We start from the raw sequence: 11062 nt of genomic DNA, 5'->3' as shown, positions 1-11062 counted from the left end.
AGCATGAAAATCACCCAGCTATGCTGGATTGGAGCCCGACCCTGTTGTAAGCCTTCCAAGGTTACACTGTACACTCTAGCATAAGATTTAGATGTTTCCACTGACTTCATTCCTGCACCACCTTACAACCTTCACACATGATTTATTGCTAGCACGCTTAATATTGAAGAGAAAAATCTGCTTCCTTAAATCAAAAGTGGAGCTTATCATGTTTAATTTGGTGATTTCATCATTAAATGCTCTCCAGTGTTATTCAATTATGTAAATGTTAATGATGTTCTGGTGAAACATTAATGAATGGATTCATTTATATTTAGTAACCACTGGGTTTTATCCTATTCAGGGTTTCATCTTGTTTCTAGAGGCAATGCTAAAAGACTTGACAGTGTTGAAGCAGCTCCAGTACAGGTCAAAAACACTTATTCTTTTATTTATTTTTATTCCCCGGATCCCGAGCTTATCCATGGTCTGTCAAAGGGCTTCCAGGCACAGACGTGATTAAAAGCAGCCAGTTAGGCATGAGACAGAATTTTTAGTTTATTGAATAACACCATACCAAATTACAGGTGAGACGGATTTGCTGCCTGTATCGTTGTTTCAGAATATGAGTACTACTACTTCTTACACACTAGTCAGCAGCAGCAGAAGAACTAGTTTCTCGGAGTTTGTCGATGAAGAGTCTAACTTGGCTTGAAGTGTGCTCACTTAATTGCCCAAACAGTTAAGCTAATCACAAAAAAAGTGTTATGACACATGCGTTAAACACAAAGCTTGTAGCCTTGTTTCACTTGGCTCACATGAATTTGGGAACAATAATAATGAAAAAGTTTGGAAAATGTGGTAGCTCAGCAGTGTAACATCTGGGCCCTTGACCAAGGCCCTCAACCTCAAAATGCTCAGCTGTATAAGCAAGAAATCACAGCAGATCTGTATGCATTCAAAGGTGTTCATTGCATCTGGTAGTTACTTGTATAAAAAAGTTTCTAGATTAGTTTTGTGATCAACAAATGACAGCACAACATGCACAGTCACAGGGAGCACCGACCATCATAAGATATTGTTCTGTACATCAGGAGCTGCAACTGGTGCTATTCTAACCATGTGCTTGATGTACATGATTTCTGTGAAGAACTGGATGCTTTACAACAACAATACACCCTGTCACCGGGTGCTCCTCACACGTGAGTTTCTCACTGGAAATGGAATTAGATAGAATTATATAGAATAATTAATATATTTAAACAAAATCCGAACTGTTTTTCTTACCAATAAGAAATAATTGATTTGGTACTATAAGTGTGATCTACTATCAAAAGTGATCTAGCACCAGTCAATCTTGCCATATTACTAATGTTACCATGAAATAAATTTTTGAAAATGATTTTAATAACCTATTAATAATAAGGAGAAATGACAAAATAAATTCTGTTCTACTTTCGTGGGTTTCATTTGCTCATGTCATCAATATCATCTTGTGATGCTTTTATCTCAGGTCTTGTATCGTAGTTTTAGTGTATTATCTCATGCCTATAGCCAAACCATCTACTAGCCTCTACCTGGATACAAAAGTTAAATACAGTAAACATGTATAACTTTATATCTCTCACCATCCAAATATACTTTGTAATCTTCATACTTTATATCGCTCCATGTTCCTTATAATCATCTCACAGAAGGACAGGTATCACAATGATGAGCTCGGTGGCTGAGATGAAACAGATCTCTAGGAAGATTTCGGCGTATCACATCTCTGTTTTGTGGGACAAGGTGCACGCAAACTCTCTAATGAAACCTCACGGGGCTGAGCTAATTCGGTATCATCGAGATAATCCTCGCCTAGCCAAGAATAACACTCTTCTGAGGGGACTGTCAGTAATCCATCCTCCCTCTGTCATTCTTGTCTACAAGCATTTTTATCCGTTTAGCTATACACAGGCCGGAAAATATTCGGGAGCTATTCCAGGCTTTCATATGAAGCTCAGGTGAAGAGAACTTTCAATGAAGTAATTCAAGATGAACGATACTGTTCAACAACAATAATGTCCTTTTTTTAGCCTTTTAGCTTTTCCATGAAAAACGTTTTGAGTTTTATGCCTGTTTTGTAAAAGCCCTCAAACAAATAAACCCAGTTTGGTTTGTTTATGTGGGTAATTCTGAATTGTATTTAATCCTTTATTTTCCTAAATTTTTTTTTATAAGAGTGATAAAATTATTTACCACAAACATTTATTACTATTAATTATTAGTTATAAAACTTTCTAGTGTGCGAATGAATGGAAATAAAAAAAAATTCTATTTAAAATTCACAAACTATATCACAAATACATCAAATAGATTAAGTCGCACACATAGTCTTTAAATCTAGACATTTCATGCTGCTATTATAGTGTCTCAGAGCCCAGGACTGGAAATCTGGAAAACTGGAAATGACAGGACGGGGTTTGTGCATTGCATCTTATTAAAGCCGGTGTCAGGATTATAAACAGGATCTAGTTTTCCCATCATCCACTGCACCTCATTGAAACATGTCACGTGATTTACATCACATTTGCACAACGTGCTTGACCTCACCTTCAGCCATGTTATGCAAGATGCGAGTGCTTATATGTTTATATTACAAATCAGTGATAAAATAAAACAAAACACACCATGCTGGACCATTCGTATGGTCATGAGTTCAAATCCCGGCACCGCCTAGCATTGGCCCTTGAGTGATGCCTTTGGATAATAAATGTAAATACGAATTAAAAAAAAACTTCATGAAACATAAACAAGCAAAATGACAACCAAGAATGAGCACAATTAAACAAAAAATGTGGTGCAAGGGGAGCACTAATAAAGTGCTACTGAAGCCATGAATGTGAACCATGTGTGCAAATGAACATGTGATATGGTTCAGTGAGGTTTGGCGGTTAATGGAAAATGTAGCTGCTGTCTATATTCCTAACAGCCATAAGATCCCTGAAAAATATATGTATATATACAGAGATTTTTTGTACTGTCATGTATTATTCTTTGCATTTTACAGGCCATTTGGACAACACAATGGACATGGAAAAGCTGCAGCTTGCTGTATAACAGGCATCAGAGGAGCTCCCAATTACTTGAAAAAAATTTAAACATAGCATACCATAAATCAAGTTGCTATACATAGAGTGATGAACTGTTAATAATATTGGTTAAAAATATCACCTGAGGCCCACATCTGCATCTCGGGTTACAGGTTGTTTTATATATTTATATAACTCTATGTTATGTGGTTCATTTCGTCTGACTCCATGGCTTCGATTATCTTCGTTTCCTTGTTTCTGCTCAGCTGTCACAGCAAATACACATGCTGAAGAGTCTGAAAAGCAGTAAAATAGTAGAGTAGGCTCTGTTTCACAGTCTGAAGGAAAAAAAAGTACTGTTTATCGCAGTATGTTGCAGACATGTGTGTGTGTGTGTGTGTGTGTGTGTGTGTGTGTGTGTGTGTGTGTGTGGTTTTTTTTAACATACATTTATTTTGATTTGTGTGAGAACACAAACAAGAGTTGAAAAGGTGACAAAAGCTGAAAGAGTAAAGCCACAATCAGATAAAAAACAAAAGCAAGCTGATTACAACAGCGCAATTGCCGCAGTGACACCAATTAGACAGCGAAGCTATCTTTAGATCGGAAACTTGTACATATACATGACCTAAAGTGGTTAAATGTACCTTTTAAAAAAACAAAAAGTGCTAAACACAACATGTTGAGAACAGCTTGGGGTTTTACATGTGGGCTGTACAGGTCAGGCAGTGTGATAGCATATTTTAATAACAAACAAGTTTGCAGGTTGCAGTGGGATGTTTTTCCCTTTCAATTTTTTTTATTTCCTGCTCGCATTGTGCTTGATCATAATAAATATGGTAAAAGTTCTGATTGGCTTCTCAAAGCATCGTTGCTTCACAGAATTTCTTTCAATCTGACAACGATATCTGTTCTTAAGGTTTTTTGAGCCACGATTCTTTTTATCCTCCAATTGCTTTTTTCATTTCATCTTCTCCCGCTTATCCGTAATTCGGGTCGCGGGGGCAGCAGTCTAAGCAGACTCCCCAGACACTTCTCCGTGTCCAGGGATCGGGCTGTCAAGGCCCCCGCCTTCGACTGCTGCCCAATCCTCTCAGCACCGGTCCCTTACGGTCCCTCCTGCAGGTGGTGAGCCCACGGGAAGGCGGCCCCACGTCGCTCCGACGTCACGGCCCTTGGTTTTTTTTTTTTATTCGTAAGGGTCCCCTGGATCATAGAGGGTTAAGGGCCTTGCTCAAGGGCCCAAGAGTGGCAGCTTGGCGATACCGTGGCTTGAACCCCCGACCTTCCGATCGGTAACCCAGCGCCTTAACCGTTGGAGCCACCACTCCCCTCCAATTGCTTAGGCATGTTTATGTTGTGAGTGATGTTCTGTTTTCCCAGCTTTCAGTCAGAGCGGGTCGCAATTGGAGCTTTAAAAGGTTAAGAAAGTTCCACACTGCTGCTCACCTTGAGCGTGAGATTTAAACTTAATTCAATGCCGGACCCATTCTCTTTCTTTGCTGCTTATCACCGCCATTCGCCTGGCTGTACTTCCCATGTACTTGCTGTGGGAACCAGAGCCTCACTTGAGCGTGAAAACAGAGCTTGCCATTCTACCTCCCTCAGAAAACTGTCTATCAACAGGTCCAGCTGTGCCAGTCTTCTGCCTGGCCTCTTGACTAGCACGAAAGCTATGCCATCTTCTCACGCACTGGCTAATAGCCACCTGCCGAGCCTGTCAGCTCTGCTTCTAATGGCTGCTGGACCGACTCACGCTGTTATCAGCGACATGAAGGGTGAACACACAAACAAGTTTTCAAACCCACAGGATATATAGGCAGTATGTCCATGAACACTATTACAGAGTAGCTGAAACTGGACATAAACACTGGCACTATGACAGAAAAATAATCTGTTTTTCCACACTCACATACTCCACAGTGTGAAGTGATCCATACTTCACTTTGACTGTGACAGATGCATTGCGTAATAGATTGCTGTGATGACAGAAATCACAGTAATAATTTATAATACAAGGCCTATAGACCAGGATGTCTTGCTTTTACAGTCCAATTCAAGTTCTGCTTAATTCATACCAGTGTTTCATTAATGACAGTTTCATGTTTCACTTATTTAAGGAAAGATCCACCAAAAACTTGCAAAGCATTCTTATATCCTATGTTGAAAAAAAGAATTGGTACACCAGCCATATGTGGTTCTTCCCCAAAATGTTACCACAAAGTTGGAGGCACACGATTGTATAGGACGTCTTTGGATTAGCATAAAATCTTCCATTCACCAAAAAACCTAAACCTGTTTTAGCATTGCCGCTGTTCACACAAGTTTACTCCATTAAGATATGGTTTAAATGGGTTAGAGTGAAAGATCTTCTGCTATATTGCACTGACCTCAACCCTATTGAACACCTCTTGGATAAATTGGAATGCTGACTGCACCACAGGTTTCATCACCTTTCATCTGTATCTGACTTTATTAACACCTCAATGGCAAAATGACAAAAACCTCAACGAACACACTTCAAAATCTAGTGGAACATGAAGTTGGCAGATGTGAAAATGTAATTGCTCTCCTTCTCAACAATTATGTGAATGATGACAAATCACAAACAGAGGATTGGCCCTACTGTGTATACATCTGTCATCAATGACGCATGAAATACTATAAGGCCGCCATTGCTGCATACTTCTAAACAACGTTGCTGGAAGCTTGATAGAGCAAAAAAAAAAAAAAAAGAAAAGGAAATGTAGCATTTGCATTGATCTGGCTGCTTCAGACTGGTTCCCATACCCTAGTTTCACATTACATGCAAGTTGAGTCATGAGAATGAAATTTTATGACTTTGCAATCATGAGGCTGATAATTTGTGGGTAAAAAAAAATCCAATCCAAACTTTTCATTTCATTTAACAACCATTATAGAAAAGCATATTAGGTTGCATGCTGAATTGATGATTTAGCCTACATCATGGCATGTGGGTTAAATTCAATTACATCGGATTTTTATAGTCTATTGTTTTGCATAATTGCATTTCCAAAACCAGAAGATAATGAAAGAACAAGACTAATGTTTGTGGTGTTCGTTGCACGTGCAGCTTTTCTGCACAGAATGGCCAAACCAAGCACATAAGCGAGAGATGATGTAATGTAGACAGTATTGCAAAATAATCCCTGGAACAGTGGATACATGACCCCGGTGCAGAAAACGGAGTGCACGTAATCCAATTAATGTCACTGGCTACTTGTAAATAGATTACATGCCACAACTCTAATCGTTTTTTCACAAGAAGCAGTTTCTCCTTGCAAACCTGCCAAGAGGAACATACCACAAGTGCAACAATACCGGCGCACTGTATCTGTAGTGTTTTTTTTTATTTTTACTTATTCACTTGACTCAAAAGTTCTTTGGATCCTCAAAGCAATTTATGATTGCACCTAAAATGGCAATGTTTTCTCAGATAACTTGTCAGATTTGCATATATTGGCTATCTAGCATTAGTCAAGGACATAAACATTTATAAATCATCAGAATTCCTTTCAAATTAACCTATTTGGCCAAATAGCTAGCATTTAAAAAAACAAAAGATAAAAACATGACTTTAATAAATCCTGTCAACTTAGCTAATGTTTGCCTGCTGTTGATATTAGCAGTGATGATTACAACATTCAAACATTAACATATTAATAAAAAAAAAAGAAAAGAAAAGAAATCCTGCAGCATTGCCTCATGTTCATCATCTAGTAGTGCTACTTAGCACAAGATATCAGTGAAGGTATTAGATATTTAAAAAGGCAGATTATATAAAAATTCAAATAAGTTTAGTTAAGCTTATCTAGGGTTAGCAAAAATATTTGATAATGCTATCTAGCGTTAGTTGTAAACATCAGAAATATGACTTAAAAAACTTGTTTGACTTCTCACGGAAATGCTAGCACTGAAGACTATAAGTTTTTTATTAGCCAAATGATAGCATAAAGCAATAGTCTGTAAATGTGACTACAAATCTTTTTAAAGCTTTTTTCTAACTAGTAATAGCAATAAATAACAATTGTAAATAGGAATCTTTTCGCCATATAGCTAGAATTAGAAGTAAGGGAAAAAAAACGTTGCAAAGTTGACAGTCAAACTGACATTCAAATCCTCTCTGTAACGTTGTTAGAAATGCTGTCTGATTAGCATTTGTTGTTCAAATAAGTGAGAATTAAAGTGAGAAACGATTATAAAATATAATTTATAAATTCTGCCAGATTAGCTGAAACATTTATAAACCTGACTCTAAAATGCGGTCCAGTTATCTTGTTTTAGCCAAATAGTAAAATCCTGTTCAAAATCCCTACAGAAAACCTGTCAGGTTAGTGTATTTTAGATATTAGTACACGTTAGTAGTAGGAAACAGTTCACATTTGTAAATATGACCTTAGAAATCATGTCAGTTTATCTTATCTTAGCCAAATAGGTAAAGGAAGCAGGATGAACCCTAAAAATCCTTTCAAAAATTCTATCAGGTTAGCTTCGGTTGTCCAAATAACTAGAATTTATTGGAAGGATGGATGAGCATTTTGATAAATGACCTCACAAAATTAAATATTTACTAAAATATTGTTAAGTAATTTGTAAATACGAGGTTGGAATCCTGTCAGTTGATAAATATTTTTAAATATAACTTTAACAATAAGCTAGAATTAGCATTTAAAAACAGCATTAATTATTAAATATAGCTTAAAAATATTTTATTATTATATATATTAACCGTTCATTTACAAATATAAAAATTAGCTATTTGAAATAGTAAACATTTTGTAAATATTGCTTGCAGTTAGTATACATTTTTATGTAAGCTAAATAGCTTTAGAACGCATAAAAAAATTATGTAATAATATGATTCATTTATCAGCTTCTGTCATTCAAATATCTACAGTTAGCAGTACGGCATGAGGCAATATGTAAAAATGTCTTCAAATCCTGTTAGAAATACTGTCAGATAAGGGTATTTTGGCTATTAGCTAGAATAAGCATTAGGAAAAAGTGAACTTTTTAACTATAGCTTAAAAATCTTGTCAAGTAAGGATTAAAATTAGCTATTAAATTAAAGATGACCTCAAATCCTGTCAGAAATCCTGTCAGGTTAGTGTATCATAGCATAAATATAATAAATAGTAAGAAATATAAAATAACCAATAAGAATTAAATAAGCAGAAAGAAAGAAATGACGTAGATAGAATGTCAGATGAACTTTTTAGCCAAATATATACAATTAGCAGTAAGAAAATATAAAAACTTTGAAAGCAGGATAAAAAAACACCCGCACTAAAATCCTGTCAGTTAGCTTGTTTTGTCCAAAAAGTTAAGAGTTAAGAGTAAGAAAAGATGAATATTTGTAAATATGACTTCATATTCTCTCAGAAATACAGTCATTATCTAGTCATTATTAACTTTTTTTTAATTAATTAAAGTTTGGTGGAAATAGTGACCATTTGAATATTTAGAAATCCTATAAAATGATCGTTCCTTTGCCAAAAAAATAAAATAAAAATGTAACACATTATATTAAAGGTGACCTTAAATCCTGAAAGAAATCCTGTCTGATTCACCTATTTTAACTTTTGGATAAAATTAAGACACAGGAATCCTGTCAGATGAGAGAAACTTTTTAAAATCTGACTTGAAAATCCTGTATAAAATCCTTTCGGGTTAGCTTCTGTTAGCTGTCTAGCTAGACATTCCTCACAGAGAGTAACCTGAGCTCCTGATCTAGACATTGGAGGTGTACAGAAATCTGTCTAGTCTTTACTCATGTGTTCCATTACATATATCCTCTCTTAGCCAAATATGTAAAATAGAAATACTATCAAGAACAAATTGTGTCCGAAATCCTGTCAGGATAGTGTATTTTAGATATAAGCTAAAATTAGCGATAGGAAATGGTGAACATTTGTAAATATGATTTAGCCTAAAAAGTAAAGGAAACAAAAGACCTTTCCAAAATGTGCTTAACATGGGAATATTTGTAACTATGATTTAAAAAACCTGTTAGTTTATAAAACCCCAGTCAAATAACAGAGTTAGCAGTAAGAAAAAAGTATGATGTAAAAATCCCGCAAGAAATCCTGTCGGGGTAGCTTCTGTTATCCAACTTGCTAGACATTCCTGGCGAAGAGTAACCTGAGCTCCTGATCCAGATGCTGGAGGTGTTAAAAAATCAGTCTAGTGTTTACTCATGTGTTCCTTAGCATAATTTGGCTAGCAGACGTCTCGCTTACTACTGAAGGCCAAATTTCTTTGCCAGAATGTTCCCTGATTTGGTGCTGGTGTGGCACTGATATGCAGAAAGTTCTGGCTGGATTTCTGAGTAGCATTAAGTGATGAAATGTAGGCCATGATTCACAGCATGGTATTGCACAGGGTGTTCTGCTGAAATCTAGCATTCATCAGTGCCAGCCAGATTAGATCAGAGTTCAGAATTACTAACTGATGCATAGGAAATCCTGCCCTGAAGGTTCACATGTGAAAACAAACACACACACACACACACACACACACACACACACACACACACACACACACACACACACACACACACACACACACACTACTCACTTGTTTGCCCACCTCCATTTAACAATGCTCATTCAGAAAAACAATAATAAACATCAGGACAAAAAATTGTTGTTCACTGCTGACATGAAACCTGTAAAAAAAAGTTCAATAATGGCCAATCGCTTTGGAATGTGCTTTTGGTAGTAAATAAAAGCAACAGTGTTCACATGTGTGCAAGTTAAAGAGGAAGGAACTACACGAGGCTGTCTTTTCGAAACTACTCACTGAGCCCAGTTTTATGCCAACCATCTGCCTTGATTGGTCTTCCTGGTTGTAGCCCAGAGTTGGCGTGAGTGGCAGATCTGATAAGCATCAATTATTTTTAGTGCTGGGAGCGAGGGGTAGAGGGTGAGGTGTGGAGGGGCGGGGTGTGGCTGCCATTGTATTGCAACACTATTGAGACAGGAATGTCACTCTGAAGACATCAGGGCTGCCATCATAATCTGGTATCAGGGGTGACATCAAAAATGGCAGTGTACAGTGGAGTGACTAATGAGATCCAACATGAAAAACAAAGACACAAGAAAAAAAAGAACAGGGGAATTCTGGACACCACATTCAGAACCGATACAGACATTCATTAGGCAACTGAATAAACAGCCATTACATTCCTATGTATGTCTGGACTATTTCTTTTTATTGTATTATTGCAGAATGTTGACAGGATGAGCAGTTTTAGGGAAAATATAGGCAATGCCATTTTGTTTATTTTGTGCAATACCACTTATTTAGTTAGTTTTTATTTCATATTTGCAATACCATTCTTTTTTCTTGTCTTTGTTATTATCTGTGTCGTTGTCACTTTGTACTAGAAGCTTCTGTCACCAAAACAAATTTCTTGTAAGTGCAAACATACTTGGCAATAGAGCTCTTTTAGATTCTGATTCTAAAAAGAAAATCATTGAATGGGTACAGCCTGTCATGAGTGTTTTATTCCTCTTGTACTAAGCATATGCTATTGATTTATGTTGTACTTTTTTACCCCCTGTATAGTTACATTTCATGTTGTGGGATGTAAGCCTGATAAATTGATTTATTAACAGCCTGTAGGTTATAAACAGTTCAATTATTAACCTCACACTTTTTTTTATAAAAAAGAAAACGACAGCTTGTCATGTTGCGCTGAACTTGCAAAACATGGTGTAAAATAACAGCTTTATATCTGATTATTACAAAGTGCTGATAGGGAGACTCATTTTAAAACTGATAAATATCTCCACTTTTATGTCGACTGTCCCCAAAGTACAAATAATTGTGAATCAGCTGTTGCTGTAAAAACACCAATGCATTATAGCGAGCACGAGATTCTATACATTAGAATATACATGCCATTATAAGAACCAAATCAACACTCAGTGATGGCTCAGAATCCAATATTCGACAGCATCCTGTTGAAATACAAACGTCTGTTTCTT

This window comes from Silurus aristotelis (assembly GCF_946808225.1).
Source record: "Silurus aristotelis genome assembly, chromosome: 11".
Lineage (NCBI taxonomy): Eukaryota > Metazoa > Chordata > Actinopteri > Siluriformes > Siluridae > Silurus > Silurus aristotelis.
The sequence above is the reverse complement of the archived record's forward strand: the minus strand, read 5'-3'. Positions refer to the sequence as shown.